This window comes from Limanda limanda, chromosome 19 (assembly GCF_963576545.1).
Source record: "Limanda limanda chromosome 19, fLimLim1.1, whole genome shotgun sequence".
Taxonomy (NCBI): Eukaryota; Metazoa; Chordata; class Actinopteri; order Pleuronectiformes; family Pleuronectidae; genus Limanda; species Limanda limanda.
This window is the reverse complement of record NC_083654.1, coordinates 14,323,214-14,347,798: the sequence shown is the minus strand read 5'-3', so window position 1 is coordinate 14,347,798 and position 24,585 is coordinate 14,323,214.

Below are 24,585 nucleotides of genomic sequence, written 5' to 3'. Positions count from 1 at the left end.
CAAGAAATGCGGCAACAAGACAGTGCTGCAGACGGAACATCCGCATACCCCCCTATCCCCGTCTTACTGCACACACACACACACACACACACACACACACACACACACACACACACACACAGATATTCAGAGATATTCAGAGTTGTGTTATTTATGTACACTCACATCACACCGAGACGTGCAAACACATCAAAAATGTCAGAAAGTGCTACGTACCGACCCTAAGAATAAAACAGGTTTGGTTACAGAGTATAGGCAACAGTGAATTGAGTGCACTTCCTGCGAGTGCTGCAGGAATATCCTTAAAAACAAAAAGGCAGCACGCAGTGGCATTTCCCACTGACAGCTGACGGAGGAGAAAAGTATTCAAGGAGGAAACTAGTTAAACGATTTCAACACGGAGCTCGAAGCATGTTGAATTGTGGCTGAAAGTCAAATCCCATCAATCCTTTAAGGGCAGTTTTTTTTACCCTTATATTGAATTTGAAAAACACTTAATTTTTCTTGTTTTCCTAGTTTGCACTCTGTCGATAGCACAGGGTTTAATGCTGAAAATCAATATCTGCAGTGGTTTGAAAACATGGTGGAGCTGAAACGCACCGTGAGCGGGAAAAAAAAACGCTCCAATTAATATCCTCTGTCCAAACAGAGAAAAACAAGAGACAGAGAAATGAAATAACATCTGTCATGTCATCTGAGTCTAACTGCCAGTCAGAGGAGCCCAGCTGCCATCTGCGTGAATGCTGGAAATGGAAGGGAAGCACAGAAGCAGTTCTTTGATTTCAATTATTAAACAACATAAAGTGGTGGGAGGACATTGTATTACTTGTTTCCACATTTCTTGAATTTTTCTTTTTTTTATTGTATTGTCTGTTTTTCATCAGTTTTTAAGCTTAATCAGACTTCAGTGGACCAACTCAGTCTGTACTGTAACCTGGGTTATGTGTTAAAGGCTGAGAGATTAATAGATTCGTAGAAACATATTTACTTATTTTTAAGTTGTTGCTAACTCAGCCACAACTGATACCAGGGTTAAAAACACCCATAAATGCTGCATCAATCCAACATATTTTCACATTTCCTACAACCTTAAATGCATCATCCGCTGTGGACAATATACTTAGATTTCAAATGATCAAAAGTCTTGTTGGACCTTTTGAGTTTCAGACAAAAGTTTGGGCTCTAATTACAACATGAAGCCTTGATAAGACTCAACGCCATGAATTGTCTTGTGTGTTGTTGTGATGCAGATACCACAACAACACAGGGGTTGATTCAAACCGGTGATGAAATGAAGACAGACACGTACTTCATGTTTATCTGTGAGCTGCTGCTGTTTCCGTGCGATCTGCTCTGGTCATTATCTGTTCATCTGTCACTGCCGATGATCATTATCACACTAACGGCCACTGGAGCCGAGCAATTACTCCACAGCTCTGAGACACACCAGAGGCTGTGAGTGGCAGCTGTCATCTCCCTCATAATGACGTCTGGAATGAAACAACACGCTGGTCATATCAATGTGAAGCGGTTCAGTCAGTTGAATGAAACCCTCAATAACAAGAAAACAGAAGAAACTGTTTTCTTGTTATTTCCGTGTAATCCTTCATCTTTCATCACAGCTCTGCATCTTTTATTGTTACTTTTACATTCAAATGTTGTGTTGATGTTGATTGTTTTTGAATCAGTGAAACAAACTCAGAGGCAGGTTCAAGATTATTCTTTTTATTAAATCTAATCTAATCAAGACTATATCTATATTAACATTGTAAGCACATGGTCTTAAGTGCCTGCTGCAGGTCTACTTTTTTAGACCTACAGAAGGCACAAGGTTCAGAAGTGGTTCGTTCTTCTTTGCTTTCCTGCTCCGCCTGTTTCTCTACATGCTCTGTGTAACCAACTGGACAACACTAACACATGTAACCCATACATGGTTAAACACCGATAATAGAGCTTTCCACACCCAACCTCTCTGAATTCAATTCTAAAGCCATTACCTACGTCACAGCCTTAATAGCACATGACATCACTCAACCACTCAACGGCCACTCTAACGTATTCAGATCAGGACACAGGTTCAGGTCAGTGAGGTCCAACAGAGCTCGCTTCAGCAGAAAGAACTCATCCAGAAGCTAACCCGGCTCTTTACTGTCAAATTAACAAAACAAACTCAAAGCCACATGTGCTCACTCTATGGCAGGTTTATTTTATGATGGAGAATTTACCAAGTAGAAGGACAATCAGTTCTCTGCAGGAAGTGAATGACCACTGCATCCGTCTTTTTTCAGCCATAAGAGTTGGCCCATCAAACTATGCATAATGAAAAACGATTCTTGTTTTGTTTAAAACCAACCTGCTATTTAAACCATTAACCATTACACTGGTATTACACTAGGAATGAGATTATTGAAAGTGTCGGCCCCAGGATTGTGTTTACTCTCTCACACACAGATTTGTTGTACTTCTTGTTGTCTCCTTGTCGCTGCTTTGGAATTCACTCTGCGACAATTTTACCTTTCACGTGAAATCAAGGTGGTGGAGGGAGGACGGGGAATTCCTGCTGCCAAACTCCTCTTAATTAGAAACATCTCTCGCTGGGAGCCGCGAGCCTGTCTCCAGCTCGCACCCGGCACTGTCCTGAATCCCATTTTCTGACCCACACATCCCCCACCCGATCCCTACAAAGTTTACTGTGCACTGTTGTGTTTTTGCAGGATAATTATGACAAGAGAGAAAGCGGGAGGGGGACTGTCCGATGCTGTGGCAGGCGAAGACCCACGAGGAAGTCCTCCCTGTCGTCCTCGGGAGCCGCAGTCTGGTGGCGTACAAACACACAAACAACAAACGCGACAACACATTCGGATGATCGTAATCAGCTACAGATTCCTGTCTTGAAGCTTTCGTCTTGTTCCTGTGATTGTTTTTTTTTCTTTCTTAGTTCCTCACACAAACAAGAAAACAAACACGGCTCCCACAACCCAGTGCGTGACTGTTAGCCTTCATCTCACTCCTCAGTTCCGTATTTTTTTTTTATCCTTGTCAGCTCTTTTCCTCCCACTCAGGCGTCACTCCGACTCGTCGCCATTGTGTAGCCTCGCTCGCCGTTTTCTTGATGATCCCGCGTTTAAGTCAGGCGGCGTCTGAGGACCTCTTCGCGGCGCCTCTCGGTGTCAAGGTGTTTGCAGATATTAAGTGATTGTTACACGCGGCCCTAATTAAAAAGGTGAATTTCAAAAAGCAGGAAATGAATATGCAAATCGTCTGTGTCTGCGCCTCGTTTTCTGAAGTGGCGATAACAATGTGGCTCTAAGCTCTTCTCTTAACTGTAATTTTCTTTATCCACCGTGACAAACAAACAGAAACGATAATCCTATTATATTTTTAATGGCACGGTTTTGTTTTCTCAAGGCAGTTGGTGGGAGAGGCTGTTTGTGTGTGTGTGTGTGTGTGTGCGCGCTGTTTTCCTCACCGTCACTGACAGAACTTGAAATCAATTTTCAGCCACTTCTGTTTCAGTCTGCTCAGATTTTCAGCTAATTCCTGTTTCTTCTTTTTGTCTCCATTGTTGTGATGTGTGTGTTTCTGCAGCGGTCAACTGAAGAGAGCGCACGTTTCTTCTCCAGGGCAGAATTTACATTAAGTAGCTTAGCATCACTCCAGGTTATTTGCACATGCTGCCATTTTTCATTTCTGCGGGGAAGATAGGTTCATTTGTTTTAGAAGGTTTTTCCAAACCCTTGACGTTTGGAATATTCCGTTGAATTTGAATTAGTGTCTCTTCGGTGAAATGTGTGTTGTTCTGTTTTCACATGAGGCTCTCTTTTATTTAGCTCAAACTTAACAGCGATGGGTTTGTACTTTTGTCTGAAAGTCAAACCCAATATAATTCAACTGCTTCCCGGTGCTTTATGCAAATCAGAAACAGAACAGCGGTCAAATAATAATTTACATTGCTGGACTTCTGACTTATATTTCTGGAAAGCTGTATCTAAATGTGCAAGAAAAAAACTTGCAAATCTTAATACTATATGTGAGCTAAGTATTAAACTTAGTTTGTGAAAGAATATTTAATATTTTGATAACATCATGTTAATAATCGATGGGAATTACCTTAACAAATACCCTCAAATATACATAGGAATTATTCTCTTGTCTGTATATATGTTGAATTATATTTGACCTATATTGCTAAATCAACATTTGTCTCTTTAGCAGACCTGCTGGAAGTTCTAAGATTCTCTATTGCAGCTAATTCAGATCAAACTACTAATTGTGTACTAATTGCACACAGTCTGTATTATTCCCTCATTGTAAAAATAAATTATATATCTTTTTTTCAAGAAATTTCTGGGGAAATCATTGGAATATATGGACCTGTAAAATACAATTTTATATGATAATTGCGTTTTACAAAATACTTACTGATAATATTCAGATGTTTGTAGAAAAATATACTTTTGAAGATTTACGTCTTCTGCACTAGACCACTAGGGGGTGCTTTATTGGAAATTAAAATGTTCGAAACGTTTGAATGGTTTTCGATGTTGTTTATAAAATACACTGAAATACAAAATACTTTGTGACAGAACAATCTCCAGGTTCACTTACTAGCTTGTTCCCGACATTTCCACCACATCCCAGAGTCTTCATCAGCAGACGGAGTTTATTCAGACGGTTTCTCGAAGCTTAAATCTCTGGAACAAGCCTGTAAGAGGAACCTGGAGATGAGATTGTTGTGTGACGCTGCCCTTTCAAAGGTTAATCTACTGTCAGAACTACATGAAATAACATCACTGTTTGTCTATTATTCCCTGAAGATGTCCAGGGTGAGACAGGTAGCGGATTTGCGTCTCTCTGTCTCTCTCTCTCTTTCTCTCTCTCCTCAACCCAGGTTCTGACAGTCACCTCTCAGCCTGCCAAGTTCATACAAATGGCCACTCATGTTTGCATTCAGCAGCACCGGTCACAGCTGCTTGGACGTCTGACAGGCCCGTCTAGAGTTCAGCAACCCTGTCTGTGTTGACAGCTTCTGCTATTAAGGACACCAGCAGTCCACGGCTTCCCACTGAGCTGCTGACTGGTTTCCAGAACACAGTGAGTGTGTTTTCCTGCTAAACTCTCCAGTTTAAAAAAGACATGGAACTCGAGTGTGTTCGTTTGTGATGCGTTTGGTCATTTTCCATCAGCAGGGAGGTCAGAGGTCATGAGGCTGGATGAAGGATTTTGTGGCAGTGCTTTGTTGAAACGGACAAGGAAGGACAACAGAGTATTAGAGTCATTTCAAGAGAAGAAGAGTCAGATTGTGAGAATAAAGTTGTTATACTATGAGATTATAGAGATATATTGCTGTATTATTAGGATATATGTCCTAATTTGTATCAGAACTGTTTATTCTACAGGAAAAATTAAACAGATTGAAGTTATCTCTTGTTTAGAGATGCTAATGTTGGGTTGTTGATTGTTTTCGCAATATTTTGTCTTTTTTAAAATCATTGAATTACAACTTTATTCTCACAATATTGTGAATTTTACTCTTGTAATGTTGCAACTTTACTCTCAGAGTATTATGACCATTATCGTGATATTACAACGTTATGGTCATTAAAGTATACGTTATACTATTAGTGTGGTTTCCTTCTCAATCACAACCTACTTTAATAATATTTATTGGTTAAATGACAACTTAACTCTTGTAATATTATGATCTTTTTTCTCATTAAATCCCAAGTTTATTCTCGTAATATAACAACTTTATTCTCATTGAACTGTGACTCCATTAAAACTTTTTTCTTGTTATATGTTACAGCTTCATTCTTGTTATATTAAGACAATTTCTTTCCTACAGTGTAACCTTAATACACTGTGTCATAATAAGGAGCAGCAATGACAGTTTCTTCACGTATGGTGTGGTGTAAGTAACTTGAGGTGTATCTGTGTGAGTGTTAAGCCCCAAAAAAACCTTCAATATGAGCTCAGGGTGTCAGGGCTCTAAGCAGAAACCTCCTGGAACCACTCGGGCACGGCTGCCTATTCCTCCATGACAGCACATTCATTTCCAAACTAATACCTGAACTAAATACCTTCCTCCTTTTCAACTCCAAAGGCTTGTAAACCTACCGGCATTATGTTTTCCGTGCCACTCGTCCTAATCAGTGAATAATGGCCTCAAACATTTCCCCCCCGACTTAAATAAACAGCACAGAGTACTTACGCTGACAATGCGCAGAGTTTCATTTGGAAATGTTTTACCTTCTGCTCCGGCAATGAAGAAAAGTCAACATGTAATTATTGTGGAAGTGTTTGTTTGAATCTTAGTCGACAGAGGTATTTAAGAGCCTGAGCCAAATCCTCATGCAGTCTCCCTTGAACCCGACAGAAGACACCGAGACCCCTTTAATCTCGGCGGTAATGCACTGACAAGCTCTTCTGACGCACCTTTCATTTGAAATGTTTTAATGTCTCTTCACATTCTGCTCCTGTCAGCTCGCTCTCTCCTTTGCTCCCCTCAGTCTCCTCACTCCTCTATCTGGAGGTAGGCGGTGTCAAGCGTATTTAAAGAAAATAGAGAGAGAGAGAGACGGAGAGAGAGAGAGAGAGAGAGAGAGAGAGAGAGAGAGAGAGAGAGAGAGAGAGAGAGAGAGAGAACCAACTTCTGAGGAACATCAGTCCAACTTTAATCAGAATTTCACTGCAGCTTTTTCACAGAAGTTAATTTAGTAAAGTGACGGTGTGTTCGTGGCGTCCTGATCTGTGCCTGCTCTCGTATTTTCCCAGGAGAGAAGAAACCCAAACGTTTCCAGTTCTCAGCCATTAGAAGCTGTAACACACAGTTTGGTAGGTTTCTCACTAACCTCCATTCAGTCAGGGAAGTTGCTATAAGGACGAGGATAAAGTATTAGCCAAAATAATCTATATAGGGACACGACTCTTAGACTGAGATGGAAATTGATCTGTTGTCCTTCTCTTTGTGTTCATTTTACATCTCTTGTTTTTTGCATCGTTGTTGTCATTGTAGGCGTCTTATTGGACATTTTGTGTCCCTCAGTTGAGGCTTTTCATTTCTTTGCAGTTATTTTGCCTTTTTGTTAAACCTTTGTATCGCATCATTTTACTTGTATTCAAGTTTGTGATCTTTTGCATCTTTTTGTTGTAATTTTGCCAAGCTTGAAATATCACCCTTTAAATAGTGTAGTCTCATTCAATAATGGTGTCAGGGACTGGGGGTTAGGAAACTGGAGGTTTTGTTGTTCACCACCTAATTTTTGGATTCAGGCTTTTAGTAAAAGGGTTCTGGGTTTGACTTCAGTAAGCGTTCGGCCTTGTGAGACTGTTTCCAGTTATTCTTTAATTTCCACTCAGAACAATGAGAGCAGGAGAAATAAATCCTTCTTTCGTGAAGCTACAATCAAAAGAAAAGTGTCAAGGTTTCGATTTTTCTCTTGCACAAATAAATAAAACTGCAAAGTGAACTTTAACATTGTTTACCTGTCTCCGTTTCCTCCTCGTCGCTACATAATGGACTTAACCCCAGTTGCTCCTTAATCTCATGCACTTTGTTAATCACAGCCTCTTAATTGTCTGTTTCCTCTCAGACATCAGACTGGGGTAAGAGGATTGAAATGCTTCACATTCTGTACTTTTCAGACTGATTTGTCTAAACACCAGAACCAGACAGGAGGGAGACTTTTGAGGATTGTTTAGTTGAAGGTTTGAGGGCTGATGAGGCTGAAAACTGTCCAGCGTCCCACTGAGTCCACTGCAGGTGTCCACACTTCACCATATGGAGACGCGTTCCGATGTTTCACGTGCTGTAATCCAGAGCACATCCCTACTAGTGTTGTCCATGAAGCGTGTTTACACTGTGCAAAGCCGCAAGCAGGAACTGAAACTGTTTCTGAAGACTTGTTTACTGATTTAAAAGAGGTGAAGGAAATTTAGAAAAGTGTTTCAGTAAATATCCTGGGATTCGGAGAGGCTGATGGAGCTGACTTCCCCTTTATTGTTTGAAATCTTGGATATAACCTTTAAGTGGAGCTTGAGATTGAAATGTATTGCTACTTTCTCCATAATAAGTGATAAATTACGCAACCCTGTTTCCTCAAAATAATGTTTATTTATCCCTAGATTGCTTATGTGGTGCTGCTACACAGAATTGTTGCATTTGACATTTTGGTGTTCCTGTATTAAACCAAGGCAATTCTCTTTTATTTCACTATCCCTAATTTTAAATGCTTTAAGTGCCTGAAGATAAATATGAAGTTTATTAACGTGGCAGATATTGAACTGCAAGATCATGTGTTTTGGCAGGAAAACACAAAAATTTGTTGTATATAAATATATCTATATGAGCAAAAGTACAACACTGTTTACTACCACAATGTTTTGTTGCCTTTTTGATCAATAAGATTCAACATAGTCCGATCAATGCTCATTTCAATCCTTAGTTGTATACAACAAAATATAAATATTAAAAGAATATTTTACTCTAATGCGTCAAATCGCTGATAATTGAAGTATTTCTCATCTGCAGCCAATCAGCTGCTGGGATTTGGGCTTCAGCAGCTCTGATTTGTGCAGCACCAGGGTTTTTAATTATTGGAATAACAGGAAACTGCCTGGAGACGTATAAAATGTTAAATTCTATTTCCTGAAGACAAACATTGATCGCAAATGCGAAAACAGTTTTGTGGCCAAAACAGACCACAACCTCCCTCTTTCCCCGGCAAACACACACACACACACACACACACACACACACACACACACAGGCACACACACACACACACGCATCATTAATGTATTTCACTTCAAAGTCTTGGCAATTTTCTGATGACATTCACACTCCTCCAGGGTCAAACAACATCTCACTGCCTCCGTATCAATTATTAAATATTTTAAGCAGCATCCCGCCTTCACCTCCGTCATCCCCTCAAGACCGATGCCGTTATCATTTTTGTCAGAGTCAGTTTCCATCTGCATTTGTCATCCCTGCCGTGCATTTACAAGTTATCAATCGCTGTGTCAGGATGCAAAATAACTGATGTTCTTTGGGGCGGGATTGGATGGGACTATCTGGGGCTTTCAATCAATGCACATTCTCTCTCGCTCCCTCCCCTCTCCGCCGCCACTACACCCTCATAAATCCCAATGCATTGTGGGGCTTTAATGTATTTGTGTGGAGGGGGGGCGGGGGGGAGTGGTAGAGGCCCGGGCTGTGGGCGCAGATGAGGTGGGGGGTCTGGGTGACAGAAGCAGTAGTTATATTATCAAACATTACACCTTAGGGCGAACACGGTATCAAGGGCTTTCAGACTGTGTAAGCTCGGGCGCGGTGGCAAAGGAGGAGGCACGACTACAGCGCGCAGGACAAGAAGGGATTACTTTCTGTCGTCCATAAATCAACTCTCCAGCTAAACTAATCTTTCTGGCGGGGTGACAGAGTAAATACTCAGGGTATAGGGATGTAATGTGTGCTTGATGCATCTGGTTATGGCTGCCTGGCTGCACACAGAGAGGGCGAGCGGCTCTCTCCGCCAGCAGTTACAAGTTAGTTAATGTACAGTTTCCTGCTCGCTATATCCTTCTCCATCTTGTTTCAGACGACTGTGGAGAGTGGGCCAGCAGTCAGGATAGTGTGTATGTGTGTGTGTGTGTGTAAGTGTAAGTGTGTGTGTAGATGTGTCGTCTCCTGTTGCTGAATATTAGGAATAAAGTCAAAACAACTGAGTCAAATAAAGACCCTTCCATTGGTCTAATGAGCACTGTTGTCATTCTTTCAAGATTTAGGCAAGATGGATGTCTAATGAATAAACTAAATTAAAATATGGAGGAAAACACATGTTCAAATACTAGAATATGTATCCACTCTTATTAGTGTGAATGACCCCAACACGTTTTTGTTAAAGAGGGACAAAAGTCATGCAATTAAAATGTCCAATATTAACCCACATAATTATTTTCTTCTTTTTTACAGTTTGGTTTATTGTTTTTCTCCATTTAGCTTGGACTACGGGTGTAAAACTGCATGTTAGCCTGAATGATTTAATCCATATAATGAGACTTACTGCACAGTGTCACCTACATGTGGAGGATCAGTTCATAAGCAACAAAATAATAATAATAACAATGCAAGAGTGTTATTAATCTGGGTTGTGTTAAATATATTACCATTTTTACATTTGTGTGGTCTCTCTGCTTTTGCTTTTGTTCTGCGACGACCTGGAAACTCTCCCTCTAAAACCCCTCCTCTGCAGTTAAACACATGGTTATACAGTGAGACTGAACTGATGGGGGCCATTACCGTGTGAGGGTACAGTGCATCACACTGCAATGTGTGAGCAGTGGGAGGGGCGACATAATGAGAAGCCAGGCTGAGCCCTCACAGAAGCAATTTAAGCTGAAATCAGACCAGAGGGAAACAAAGAAAACCCTGGTGACATGTATCCTGCTCAGACTAAATCACCTCTCACATTGTGTCTGCGCTGCACCTGATAAGTTGGCCGTTTTTTTTTTTTACATTTCCCGGTGAGAAGGCTTTTTGCCACTCGGCTTGAGGACACCACTGGGGCCTCTGGACCTAAATGACAATTTGAAATTGCAGCGTGGCCAATTGTGCATCATTTCGCTCTCCCGGTGGAAAACAATAATTGACTCGGAAGATGCATAAACGACTCGTAGAATTGTAACCGGACGTGTTTTTGTTGAAAATGATCTGAACAGATAGTCTCACTGCAAACTGAGCAAAATAAACCAAGCTAGAGGAACAGCTCGTCTACAGGAAGCTGAGGTGAAAACACAAGTCGGTTCATCATTTAGGAAATAGAAAGAAAATAAGATTCTGGAAATAATCAATCGTTCTCAAAAATACATTTTCAATCAAAAGGATAATTTACCTAATTCAGCCTTTCAGTTGTAAAGGTTTGCAGCTTTTATATGTTAAATGACATGAATTTGAATATGTTTTAATTGGACGCCTCTTAAGCCAGTGAGAAATTATGTTAGAAAATTGGTTAATTCAGATTACGAGATTAATTAAGAATCACGATAATAATGAAATAGGATTGGCTATTTTCAAATGGTCAGGAAAAAATATTTTGCGAGAATGAGTTCACCAACCTATCTTTATTTATTCATTTAGTTTGTTTACTCATTCATTCATTTGGTTGTTTGTTTATTCATGTATTTATTTCTTACCGTTGATTGTGTGGTTGAAGGTAATGACAGAAAACAGATTATTGACGAGGGTGGAGAACAACAATCCCATACTTCATGGTAAATGACAAATCAGTGACTGCGAAAAAAATTAAGAAGCAACTATTTAAAGCCGGATCGTTTTATGTATTTATTTATGCAGGATCCTGTTGAATTTTCAATTTCAGTTCAGTCAATACTATTCAGTTTACTTTACTTCACCGGGAGGATCTACTTTGTGTCAGTACAGCTTTAAAAACTCAGCTAAGATGGTTACTTTAGTGTTTTAGCTAATATTTACTAATTAGCACTGAACACAAATTACAACCGAGGCTGATGGGAATTATAGAGATATTGTATTTTGATCAGAAATATCAACCATGTGGTGGCAATGAAGAGGAAAGTTAGGGGGTAACCAAAGCCAGAAGGAAGTATCATCTGGGGACCATGAACGTGTGCACAAAAATATCATGGCAATCTATCCAATAGTGAATAAATAGTACAGCCTTAGAATAAAAATGTTAGGTTTAAAATAAATCGTATTTAGTTTACATTCTAACATCTTTGGCTAGAGCTGTTTCGTGGAGATAAGGACCCTCAGTTGACCCTTTGCAAAATTTCACTTCCTCTTCACATTTATTTACTTTGATTGAGTTTGGTGATCGGACATATAAATTCTGAATATTTACTCCAATGAGATATAGTTCGGACCAGTAAATAGACCAGTTAACGAACAAGTTAAACCAGTGTCACAACTGTATCTGCACAGCACTGAGGTCACATGGTGAAACCCTAATAGGATCTGTTGACCTTTCATGTAAACACTAACACGTATTCGCCTCCTTTTCTTTGCAGCTAACTGATCCGTTTGCTCGTATGTCGACTTCCACACATCTGGCCGTCACTGTCCACATCCAGCTGGCCACTTGCAATATTGCATTATTCATAAAACATAAACACACAAAATGGATTCCTCTGGTCCACTCCCCACCAAAGTCAGAAGATTAATGATTCACTCTTTAGGTTATAATTCAAAGTTCATCCTCACATACATCATATTTTGAAGCACATAGATTATAAGAGAGAGAACATTTATCATGTGACAGGGCAAACGCAAGCTCCCCTGCACACATAACACACACACACGCTCACACACACACATAAGCAGGACTCCTGTCTTCCGCTACACACACCAACACACACACACACACTCATGCACACACAATTTGCTTTAACACCAGGCCCCACCAGAGTGAACCTCCTCGTTCACATCCAGTTATTCTAATTTTATTCAGACACATCTCCTCTGAAGCAGTAAAGTGCCGTTTGCACAAACAGATGAGAGATAATAGTCTAAGGAACTGGTCACTCCTATAGTCTGCTGCCCTGTGAGAGCAGGAGAGATGATAATCATTCATCACAATAATCAAACCGTGAGACACACACACAGGATTTCACGTCGCTTCCTGCAGTGTCCGACTTCCAAAATTGGTACTTTTAAATAACAGGAAGCAAGAAAAACGCAAACTGCAGATGGCAAGAGGACGACTATTCATTTAAATGCTGTAGTGGGTATTAATTCTAGTCAAGTCAAGTTTATATGTAATGCACATTTAAAAGAACCAGAGTTGAACAACAAAAATATAAAGAGAAGAACAAGAATGTAATAAAAAGAAGGAAATAGAATCAAATTAAAAGGCTAAAACGGGAAAAAAACAAACTTAAAGAGACTCAAAAGCGCAAGAAATCATATAGGTCTTTAGTATAACCTTTAAAAAAGAAAGACTTTATTTTAAATGTGATCTGTGTGATCGCTTATAAATCTTAAAATATATTTTCCCCATTTTCAATAGTTCAAAGCTTTCTATTTGAATATATCCCTCACAGCATTTACATTGCAAAATTACTTGAAAAGATACCGATACTCAATACTTTAGTTCTACCTTGCAATGCTTTTGCGTTACCTCCGAATACAGTATGAAGCTAGCCAACATTTATTTGGATGTCGGTATAAATAGTTACTACTAATAGTAAATTATTGTTTCGTCAAAAGTCATCATAAAGGCTCAATTATGATAGTAAAAGTGTGACATTTTAGGAAATATTCTTATTAGCTTTCTTTCCCAGAGTTAGATTCATACTTTGACACCACTCTTGTGATTTTAGGTTAAATATGAAGCTACCGCCAGTTAGCTTAGCTTAGCAAGAAGTGAAGCGTTCCTCAGTCTCCAGTCTTTGTGCTAAGCTAACTGTCTGCAGGCACCAGCCTCCATATTTACTGAACCCTGACTGTGACCATTACATTTATGGACTGTATCAACACGCGTGAAGATTGATGAAAAGGACGATGGCAGGCTCATCAAAAATGATTCTTCCCAGAATACAACTCTGGTGCATTGGATTAACTGCTGGTCGTAAATGAAACACAGACTTCATCAACTTTCCAGCAATTTCTACTGACAGCTGATAACCCCTCAAACATCCCAGCAAACATTAGCCCTGCCTCTCAAAATGATAGACTGTATTATGTTCTAATCTTCCCTCAAATACTTGATAAGAAAGGCTAATTTGAGCGCTGATGGAGTTGAGAATACGGCTGAAGCCCGGGACTATAGATACAGATATCGTATCATAATCACAAAGAGGCCTGACTGCACACATTTAGAAACAAATTGGTCTCTTCATAAGTCCAATCACAGTTTCAGAGAGTTGATGCGGGCAGATTGAATTCCCTCCAAATTGGCATGGCAATGTCACAGATGCCACTTCAAATGAGGTTTGAACATATATTCATTCTGTAGCTCATTGGCTTATGTTAATCCTTCCCATTTGCCACTTGTCAGAGGCAAGTGTCATTTAGCCTTGCCATCATCTCGCCGTCTTTCAGCCCCTCAGTGACTCGCACAAGACGTGTCAGTCTCTCAATCAGCCGGGGAGAGACTTTCACATCAGCTTAAACTTTTCGAGATAATAAATTACGCCAGAAATGCGGCCAATTTGGAGAAATACCACGGCTTTGTGGAGTGATTTATTGCTCTCAGGCCGGTGGAGTGGGGATGTAGATTCAACGCAGCCTTGACGGACACGTGATGAGCGTCCTCTGTCCTAATTGACCTGAACAGTGTGCATTACCACAAGTTGTCACACTGCAGTGGGAGCAAATATCTAACTAATTCACATTCACAATAATTCACAAACACAAAATTGCTGCAGATCTGATTGTGTTGCTGTTGTCGACATGTAACCGTGTATACAACATGTGATTTGGTATCAATGTTGGATTATTTCCTTGTGGAGTTTTTCATCAGTAGTGGTTGTTCGCACTTATTTCCTTTTCACTAAGCTTATTTGTTGTGTTAAAATATAAAAACTCAATTCTGAGTATTTATACTTGAGTGTATGTGATACTTTTCCACATTGTTTGCCATTTTTTGTTTGTTGTTAGAATAAATTATATTTTTTCAATCGGTACGTGAGTATATAAGTTTGTTTTGCAGCTTTTTCCTGAAATATTTGTCCTGTGTACCATCATAGATTCTACATATCTCTCCTCCTCATGTTCAGTGAGGTCTTAACATTTCAGATTGAAGCATGCTCTTAATATTTTTAGTCCATGTAACACTTGTGCTTCTGTTTTAGCGTCATGCTGCTGTAAAAATCAGCTGTTTTCCATTTTGAACTACTATTGTTCTGGTCATCTGCTTCTTATTTATAGTTATCATCTGCTTTGTAGCTGCTGTGTCTTCAGGCTGCTTCCACAGCTCCTGCATCAGGTGGGTTTCTGGCTGATGAAGCAGCGTCGGGCCACATGTTGGACGGATGGACGGTAGATTTACAGGTAATACAGCTGCTGGTGTTGGGCTCTGTGTTTAATGTGGTATCTAAAGCTTTATTATGGTCACTCATCCGTCTCCGCTGGTCTGAGCTCACTGCAACCGTGAGTTATGAAGGAAGAACGATATGTACAAATTGAACTCTGTGCTCGGTTTTCACATGACTGATCTTTTCCACATGATATCAAAGAGTCTGGAAACGTCAAACTAAAGCGCTCCCATTTACTTTGTTCTTACATTTCTACCGATGTGTGGCTTCCGTTATTTATTCATTGCTTTTGATATACCTATACTCATTTCCTTCATCGAGATAATTTCGGAAAATGCCAAATTTTGCTGTGGTTAAGAGAGTTAAACATGTTTTGGGGATATGCACCTTTGTCCGGATCTAGGTCCTAGTTCTAGCTTTCCACCAAGTTTTGTGGAAATCCATTCAATAATTACTTTTTGCATAATCCTGCTGCAAACAAAGGGAAAGGGAGTAAAAACTCCTCTGCAAAGATAATAAACTTAAACAAATTCAAACCTCCTGTTTTGCTTTAACTATTTTCTCAACCCTAAACATGCAACAATAAACACACAACCCTCAACGGTTGTTACTACCATTACAAATAATACATTTCAAGTTACTTAACACAAATGGGAAAAATCTGATCTTGTTTATTCGACCTGCTGAAGGAAATCCCCCCCGCCCCTCCCATGTTTTCATTGGCCGCCTCACACTCGCCGATCTGCTCCGCGGTTCCCCTGAGGAGCATTGTGGGTAGGTCATATGATCTCGCACTACTCATCATCTTCCCTTTGATGAACAAATGAGAAAGTCCTGCGCCCTTTGAAGCATTCTTTGCGTGGCACGTTCAGGCAATTAATGCGCGCATGAAAAGCCGAGGCGAGAGTAGATGAGAAACGGTGACAAGGAGCGCAGGAGGAGAAGGAGACGAGGGGACAGGAAGAGGGAGAGAGGAGGGGACAGGAGGAGGGAGAGAGGAGGTTTCAAGCTCCATCACCTCTTTTCCAGGTGTTTCAGCCCGCATGATTTCGCCTGTGATCTGCAATCAACTTCCTTAATGGAATAAGTAATTAACATATTATAATTGTGCTACAGTTTGATTTGACAGAAGTCATTTTCCATATCTAATTCTATGCTAATTTAATCTGTTGCTCGTTCGCCAACGCGACCTTTTGTGATTAAGTTTCACGGCAGATTTCGTCTGTGTTCCCGTGTGTGGGAGGGATTTATTTCAGTGGCTGAAAATTAGACTGTTTTACAGCAGATATAGTTTGAAAAAACACTTTGTGTAGGAGCTGAAGTTGAAGGGAGCTGACGTTCTTTACTCCGACTATTATCTCTGTGACTGCTAATACACTGATCTGATCTGCAGGATCATTATTGCTGCAGATTCTCTTCTTGGCCAGGTATCGGCCGTAATTACATTCAGTGACTGATACAGTTGTGAAGCTACAACACATCACACCAACACATAGTTCAACGGCTACGGATATAAGGTTATGTAATAACGTTAGGCTAACTCCTAGTATTGACAAAGTGATGAAAGTAAACAGTAAGGAGGGAATACATTGTTCAAGCAAGTAGGTTTTTGGTCATTTAAAAGACTGTGAAAATGGAAAATACACGTATTCACAAATACTCACCCGCTATATCGTATAGACAAGAGAGTGGTAACAGTCTGTATTAATATGATAGTTGCCATAATTTTTACTTTAAACAAGTATAAGTGAACTATTAGCTGCATTAATTTCCACAAAAATGTCAGGAAGTTGAGTATTTAGAGAGAAGTGATACAGAATTATAAACTCTGTTTCATCAGAAATCCTGAGATGAGGTGTTTTATTATCAGGAAATAAAAAAGTTGGATTTATGCTTCCCTATGTTTGAGTCTCACAACGTTTTGCTCCTCAGCTTGTTGCTCCACATCGTAGCTGCAGCCGTGTGTTAACGTTATTATTTCAATTCCAGCGGATGTTGTTTTGTTGTGGCGTCTCTCGGCCGTCCCTCCTGCCACTCTCCACTTTCCATCGCGGCGGAAGTGTCAAAACAAATAGCCTCCGACGGAACAAGATATTCTCATTGATACAGAAGAGCATATGATATGTTCTCGGGGTTCTCAGATAGCAGCAGAGTACTTGGCCTCTTCAGGGCACTCCTCCTGGCTCAGAATCATCAGACTCCATACGTTCCAAGAAAACAAGCTGCCCTCAGCTATCAACACACGAGCAATCACGCTCCTGAGACACTGTGGACGTCCACGGGAGACTCGAGCTATCACCATCACAAGTTCCCATGTTCGGGAGGATTTCACCCTCCAGAAAGAGCGGAATAAATATCATTTTACGTAATTACAAAAGGTCAAGCAGTCTGCGAGGGATGTAGCAAGTGGAGAGGAAGTAATCAGAGCAGCAGCCTGGCGTTAGGAAGACTGACAGGATGTGCGCCAGCCAGTAACGAGACGGCGTATCGGCGCGGTTTCTTGTTTTGGATGATGGCTCCGAGGCCTCGGGGTGCGCTGACAACATTACCACACTCTTCACCTCCGATACACAATGCTCATGTCATCATCGCCTCGGTGTGGCGTCGCCCATTTGGGACTTGACACTGTTGCTGTTTTACAGTGTCACTTAAGGTTTCAGGCATGAGCTTATTAGTTCAATCAGCCTCAGCGCGGTGCTTAGCGTGTGCCGACTTAAAATCACATCGGAGCATGTTGAATTCCGACTTCACCGAATATCTCCCCATGTGGCTTTTACAGTTAAGAGTAATATTTGATTTCCAAGAGCGGATGATGGCTTGTAGCAGTCACAGTGACGGATCTGAGAGGAGACTTTCATTTAATCTTTATTTGGAGAAAAAAAGTAGTTAAAATACAGTCGCTGTTGAGTAAATAACATGACTGAGGTACAAGTGTCTGCGGCTGTCATGTGCAGTTTTATTGTCCATTTTGATTTTTTATTCGTCTGCTTAGCGTCTTTCCCCCTGAGATCAGTTTTTACTGCTGTGATATGTTCTTTCATTTCCTCCGTTCCTCACTTCTCTGCACAGTCGAATCACAAACAACCAAAATCACAACCAGGCTGTCGATTCTGATGTGAGAACGACCAAGCCAGACAACTGAGGTGAGAATGGATTTATGATTTGAATTTAGGAAATAAGAGTAAATCCGAAGGCATATGATCTATTATTTTGAGTGAATGTACCAACATATCCCTATATATAAAAATCAACCAGAATATAAACCAGAAGCAGTGGATTAGGTTTCAGAATCAATTATTTCAAAGGACACTTTATGCCTTTTGTTGAACAGCCTGATTTCTCACCTCAGGATTGATATGACAGAAATTCAGCGGATGGAAGATTTTGAGCAGTTTTCAATAAGTGTGATTCTACTTCTGCATGTTTGTGTCACACAGTATTGTTCTCCTTTCTTTAGGTGTGATTTAAAACACAACAAACTAGAAATGTTCAATCCCAGTTACCCAATATCTATACTGGTGTCTTTAAAATGGTTTGCCTCGTACAAACAAGAGACAAAAACCCATCGAGATTCAGTTTTTAACCATGAAAAAAAAAAAACTGCAAAATATTCGCTAGTCAAAAGCTATAACTACGGAATTACTATTTTTAAATGAGTAATCGGTTCCAACACATATGTCTGAATATAATATTATTGAATTGATCAAGTATCTGTTCAGATTCAGCCACGGAAATAACTATATTCCAGCTAAATTATGACACTGCAAACTCACACTGTAGAAGTTGATGTGTGATGATATGGGCAAGGTGCAAAATGCATTCAGTTTTCCTCAGTCCATTTTAACTTTTAATTATTGTCTGTTTGACATTGGCAATGTCAGGCAGCCAGGTACAAGCCAACAAGCCAATCAGCATTTGTCACAGGCAGAGGAGGAAAATTTTCTCTATTCGAACTGTCATCGTATTTCACATTCAGTGTGATATTGTTGTTAAAAGGAAAATAGACACTATGCTCTGATAGATCTGTTCACTTTCTGCAGCGTGCAAACGGAACATTTTTTCACGTTCACAAGTCAAACGTGTTCGCATCATTTCAGGCAGCATGAGTGACAACATGTTAAAAACATCTGGCATGTGAGTGATCGAGAAAACAAAGTGTTTCTGAAAAAAAAACAATGGAGAGCTGGGATTTTTAATTTTCGTACTTTTTCACAGAACAATGAATAAGTTCTTTATTCACTCCAATTATACAAATTCATTAACACATGCTCATCACTCCAGTTCTCTTAGATCTCCTGGCAAAACACATTAAACATGTTTTATTATATATTCATGATGTAATCCATGTTACAATTTAGAGCAGTACGATATGTTGTAGGCCTATTTTACTGAGTATGATATGTGTATCTATGTAAGTACTGCTTTATTGTTTAAACATCTGGTACTTATAACTCCAATGTGGGTATGCTTTGTGTGTGTGTGTCTGTGTGTGTGTGTGTGTGTGTGTGTGTGTGTGTGTGTGTGTGTGTGTGTGTATACATGTTTATGTTTGTGTGCAAAAGGGCTTAAGCTTTTCACGACACACGCCTATAATTCTGCTATAAGCACTCAATCACACAGCAGCTCCCTGGAAACATAGAATCGAGTAATGTCGAAGAATCGTCCTCCTTGGTGTTTTCCCTGTCCTCCTCCCCCCCACTCCCTCCTCACCCTGACCCACCCCCACTCCGTCCTCACCCTCACCCCCCGCCCCCACGCCCTCGTTTCCCCTGCAGTCTCTGTGAGTGGTATCCATCTGTCAGTTGTCAGTGCCAGGGAGTGATACAGAGAGCTGTCACTTCTCGTCAGCCTGCATTGCTGAGGCCTTTTGCAGCTGCCCTGCCTGACTCGGGGCCAGAGGAAGAGTGTGTGTGTGTGTGTGTGTGTGTGTGTGTGTGTGTGTGTGTGTGTGTGTGTGTGTGTGTGCTTGTGTGTGTGTCTGTGTGTGTGAGAGAGAGAGAGAGAAAAAGCAGAGGGTATTCAGGGGGCAGTAAAGCAATTAAAGTGGAGACAATTGCAGGAAAGCTGCAGAGAGATTGGAACCAGTGCAGGACACACAACAGACTGTAAATATCACATTACCTTAATGCGCTCAGCACTGTATCACTATGTGCTCCACAGGACATGAAGTCATCCGTGACCTTTATCAGCCTCTGTTGGTGACCAGCAGCAACTGCAACAACATCCACCCAATGTTGTGAAAGTGTCTGGTACCGGTTAGACGCTCGGAGAATGCCGGCGTTATTTCTCCAAATCAAATCCACAAAGAGCAGTCTAATCCAGCACTGTAAGATAAGTCCAGTGTTCCCAGTGGGCCTCTGTGTTTGCTCAGTGACGACCACAACAGACGAATGAGCTCGTGAGTCATAAGAAAACCAGTGGAGTTATTTGGATGTGCTTCTTCACTCACATGCTCCTCACAACTAAGGGAGAAACAAATTAAAATGCATCTTATGCAAGCAACACAACTGAATTGGAATAAACTGAGTAAACCTGACAGACTGAAGTTTATCAGGAGCTCACTCTCTGCTCCCCTCAAATGAACAGGGGCGTTAACGTAGTAATGGGCTACAGAGAAATTGATAATACGTCGAGCGAATGACATAAAAACATTAAACATTAACGTAGTGAGTCCATAAAATAATAGGGATACATAATTTTATTATAGACTGATGTAATGAGCCATTGCACCATCCATTATTGCAGTGATTTCCCTTCATAGGCCCATAGCAATTACAAAGGAGGGAAAGTAGATTTAATTTTTAAGATCCCAAAAAATTGGACGGTAGAGAAATGACTGTGGAGCTGCTTTAATCCAGACACGCACTGAACTCTGGGTATTCTGCTGGGATCACAAGGACAGGCTGAATGTGAGAAAGCCAGCGTCCGATTCGGTTACTCCGAACATTCTCTGGAGACTAAAGGATAACAAAAATCTCAGGATGACAAAAGGAGCCTTACAGCTAGAAGACATAGACCAACATGTCAACTTGAAAATACAACAGGATCCGAGAGCTTTCGGCGATAAGGGACAATGCTGCTGTTGTTGATGTGCTGTTTAAAAAAAAAACACGTGATTTCGGCAGCAGAATTCGAACGTGGTTTTCTGCCTCCTGCTCTACCCAGACGCCACTTCTCGCCTGAACGCACCACAGAGTATCGTGCTGTTGAGAACGTGTCCGTTCCACACAATCTTTATCTGCCTTGTTCAAATGTAAAGAGGCAAAGTCAGCATTAGGTCTAAATGGGAAAAGTGAGTTACGTGAATTTAGTGTAAATCATGATTCGAGATACAGATAAGTGGGGAACATGTGAAAACTGAGACTTGAAGTGACCTCAAATTCGACTAGTGTGTCCCGAAACAGTAAATTGTTGATTCTTTATACTGAGCTTGAAATGTCAGTAAATATGGGTCATGAGAGAAAAACTGTGAGCTTGATAGAAAACACTGATCCACACAGCAGCAGCAGCAGCAGACAACAATAAGAGTCTTTAAATACTTCAGCATCAATCCTTGACTTGTCACCATTAGTAACAGCTGCGTGACTCTGGTGCCATTTTTGGTAATTTACTGCAAAAGATGTTTATCGGTTGCAAATGAACAAAGTTTGTTCTGTTCTCATCATTTTCTTTCTCATGACTTTTTTCCTCGGGAACAAGTCGGAGTAGAAATTGCAAAGTGTGAACAAGCTGGGCTGTAGTTCTAAATCGGGTTTACATTCAGAGGAGATTGATTATTACTTAGTGATTTACTGACATAATTATTATTGTATTGAATGTGAGCCAATAGATCAATGTTAATCTGAATTCTTCAGTATACATGTGTATCTTGTGTTATTAAACTCTCCCTCTCTGAGCAGCTACACAACTGACCAACAAATGCTCGTGGGCCCTTTGTTCAGCAGTCTCTCCCTTGAGGATGTTACAAGTGAATCATTGTTACGATCTCGTCAAAGATGTGTGTCTGTTGACGAGGACGCAGCCGCGATCGTATGTGAGCGGCTTTCATCTCCCACTGAAAACCTACTTATTTTCCGCTCTGACGTCAGTGTGTATTTCTTCACCTCTCTCCCTCCTGGGCCTTTCAGATGAAGCGACCTTCAGGAACATTGAAATGACAAGCATGACGAGTCCTGTGTAGTGGTGAGGGATCCAAGAGCCCAGCCTCGGGGGGCCCTCACCGTGAGAAACACTTTCTCTCACTTTATCTTTCATCTCCCCGTTGAGTCATTTTCGAATAAGTCTAAGAGAAACAAAGATAAGCCTCAGCCGCCGCGGCTTCGGTATTGATAGAAATACAGTTTAAAACCAGTTATATTGATTTGTTGCTGCACTGAGAGCATGTGTTTGTGTCTGCGCTTTTCTTTTTTCTTTTCTTGTTTAAAGCTAGACTTGCCAATAAATGTGCGTATGAAGCTCTGCCCCGTAAAAAAGAAACTCGCGTCGTCGCTCTCCGTCCTTCCTCCTTTTTATTGTCGAGTAAGATGAGTAATTTGGCAACATGATTGCCACCTTCAGCGACGCTATAATTCAGAACGGGGCTATTATGGTGAACGCGGCAGAAGAAAAATGCCCACATCCCTGCAACATGCAGACTCAGCAGAGTTTATGAATCATTCGGTAACACTACACGAGCACAGTCACAGCACCTGAGCTTTACAGCCCGGGAATAACACACATCAGTGGGAAAGTGTCACTTTATTGTGCAACGCTGAGGAATGGTGTGTTCGCTGGCATTTTATGACCAGGTCAGGAGGAAGTGCACTGTAAATACAGTTTGGTGTATTTTTGTTTTTCCTAAAGAGGTGAAAGCAATAAAGTAGATGTTATGATAAATTGATTTTTACAGCTAAATGGAAAAGCTACCGAGCTCTCTGCCTCTCACACATACCAACCCACAGTTTTCTTCATCTCGCTTATCTCACTATTAGCTTATCATCAATCTCATCTCTTTAAAATCTCATAGTTTCTAGAATTCAGTTGAAAGTGCTATAAAAAAAAACAGTAAGTGGAATTTGAGTCATCCTAACGATACTCTCTTCCTGTAACAATCAGTCAAGGCAGCTAAAACATAATCTTCAATTTCAAGTGGAAACTGAGGGATTAAGCCATTGTTCTTATAATTTTTGGGCCATTTTATGACTATTTATGGTTGATCGCCAATAAAACACAAATAATAGGACTTTCTTTTACAGACTAAACATTGCAGAAATGATGAGCATATATGATAACATTACACTAATTCCAGTTACGTTTGTGTTTATGTTGAAATCTCAAGTCTCAATTACCTATGGGTCATGACTCTAAGGTAACATAAGGGTTTGATAACAACATCTAAGGAATCATTGACTTTTCGGAAATATACATATCGATCGACATATTGATTTATAGTTATGGGAAATGTTTACTTGCCACTATTGGATTTTCCGTTTGGCCCTAAAAATCTATATCGATCGGACTTTCCAATAAAGGTTCTCGGTTGGATTCTACTTTTGGAAGTTGCTGTTACAGTTGGTGACTCAGCCTCTATGTTACCGATGTGCCTCAGTAAAACAGTTTTTAAGAGAATCTCTACAGAACACATTGAGACTAAATTTTAATATGGAGTAGTGTGGATGAATAGGAAAATAATAAAAAGGACCAAAGAGGAATACAAAATATTGTTAAACCCTCCTGGTTCATAGGAATGTGTGAAAACGTATAATCTTAGAGCTCAGTAATGTATTCTGTCTTTAAGAAACATTTCTCTGATCTAAGAATGAGTGTGAGTGTGTGTTTGTTGTGTGTTTTGCGTGTGCGCCTGATACCTGACATTAGCAGGATAAATAAAAATCAAATGCTGTTTTGAGACAGGAAAAACATTGCACACCTTTAAGAAAACTCTCTTCAAAGCCTCGGCACTGAAGCTAGAAATTCCTTCCTGAGGCTTCAGTAGAATCAAAAACAACAAACATCGCACTTATGCTCCTGTTTAGTTTCTCAAATTTAGTGTTTTTTTCTGTTGCTAAAAAGGAGCTGTACTCCAGCAGGAGAGAGAACCCACTATCAAAAAAAGTTTAAAGGCACAAACAAGCTATGCTACCCTGTTGGAATTTATCCGTTTTTATCTTCTAATCTTGGCGCGTTGGAGGCAGACACCCGCAGAGCTTGTTTTTTTACTTCTGCTGTGTTGATTTGTGACAAAAGGTTTACAAATTGCGACAAATTACTTTCCTAAATATATCTCATCTTCGGTGGGCTGCACCAGAAACAACGGATTGATCACAGGACTTGTGTTAATTATATTTTATTAACACCGAATCCTGTGTTGGATTAGAAAAAACTCTTCACGATTTCAAGCACAAGTTAATTTATTACCATCAGAATATATCACGACTAGTACGACTACAGACTGCCCTGCTGCTCAGCTCTTTGTTTGACACACAGTAGCTTGTTTCACCGATGGAGGTTCAGTGGTATTTGGTTGTTTGTGGATGGAGGAGACTTCACACCACTCAGGAGGGAGAGAGCGACAGAGGGAGATGCTCGGAGTTC